Source organism: Propithecus coquereli, unplaced genomic scaffold, assembly GCF_000956105.1.
Source record: "Propithecus coquereli isolate 6110/MARCELLA unplaced genomic scaffold, Pcoq_1.0 Scaffold230, whole genome shotgun sequence".
In the NCBI taxonomy this organism is placed as follows: domain Eukaryota; kingdom Metazoa; phylum Chordata; class Mammalia; order Primates; family Indriidae; genus Propithecus; species Propithecus coquereli.
The window spans coordinates 524,833-526,229 of NW_012147842.1; the positions used below are offsets into that span (position 1 = coordinate 524,833).

Genomic DNA, 1,397 nt, shown 5'->3' on the forward strand with positions numbered 1-1,397 from the left:
CAGTTGAATTCACCAGGTACACAGGAACACAGGACTTTGAGCGAAAAAATAGAATCTCTAGTAAGTTAATATTTGTCTTTGCTCTTTATTCCATTATAAAATTAACATAACAAACCTAATATTTTGTGATATATTTTCAATTTCTAGATGCTCTACATATTTTTATTCCTTGAGTGGCGAAAGATTTGTTTCTCCGTACTTTTTTCCAAGTCAGTTTACTAGTGTGCTCGTTCTTATTCACATCCTAAGTCATGAATAAAAGTGTTAGAAGGGCCATGAAGTAAATAAGCATTTTATTTGGTTATGACTTCAAAGACTGGAAATCTATTGTTTGTATAATTAAACACTGAGATTGCCTTTTTAAAGCCTTTTCATTTTGCCCTCTTCCTTCTTTCTTATTCCAGCTAAACACACAAGGAAGTAGATGTTAAAAGACATTTCTACCATGTCAGTAATAACATAGTTTGGACAACATCGCACTGTCCAATGACAGACATAGACGTTTGAATGGAAATATGGATATGCAAAACGAGCTTGGACTCTCACTCGAAGAGGTCCACCTTCTCACTGTTATCCTTTGGCTCATGTTTTAGCCACCATGTGCCCTACTCATTCTCACCGCTGCCTGCCAGGAAACCTCACAAGCAGACCCTTGACATTTATGTATCACCACAGACCAGGGTCTGGCCTTCAGCCCTGCAAAGTTAGAATTGACCGGTCTCAGAGTTGCTCACTCACCCTTACCTTTTAAAAAAACAGTCCTAAGAATATAAATTAAGCCAATGGTTTTCAAACTTTTGCATCTAACAAAATCACCTGGCAGTCTCACAGATTTCTGGGCCCCAATGTCAGAGTTTCTGATTCAGTAGGTCTAGGTGGACCCAGGAATTTGCACCTAACAAGTTCCCAGGGGATGCTGAAGCTAATGGTCTGGGGACCACACTTTGAAAACCACTGAGTTAGTCTATAACGAGAACTGTCACAGCTGGGGGACTGAATTATCAGCTTGTCTAACACATTTTTTTCATAGAGGCAAGCTTCATCGGAAGCCAACTTATGAGAAGGCTGCTTGGCGAGTGTAGAATAGAGCAAGGGAAGTTAGACATATCCTATAATGTTTAATGAGATCAGAATGCTCAGCTATTTCAAAATGATTTGGGGAGAAAATCTAGGCCAGCAGCCAGAGATAGAATTAACACTGGGGAACGTAAGAAGTGGGAGCCTCCTGTTCTTTCAATAAATATTTATCCAGCATCAACCCTGCCAAATGCTGTGGACATACTAAAATGGAGTAGGTATGGAAACTGCCCTCATAGAGCCTAGTCTAAAGGGGAAGGTTAAAGTCTCAGATACTTGTAAGGCAAGATATACAGGAGTATGTGGCACGACAGCAACAC

The 1,397-nt window shown here is 39.9% G+C and overlaps 1 protein-coding gene across 1 annotated transcript in view; it reads left to right on the forward strand.

Annotated features, from left to right (window-relative positions):
- The window catches only part of TMPRSS11D (transmembrane protease, serine 11D), a 35,641-nt gene continuing 34,244 nt past the window's right edge, over nt 1-1,397 (forward strand). The window contains exon 1 of the mRNA XM_012645334.1: nt 1-60. The gene's annotated coding sequence lies outside the window, so the exon portion shown is untranslated. The remainder of the gene's footprint in view (nt 61-1,397) is intronic.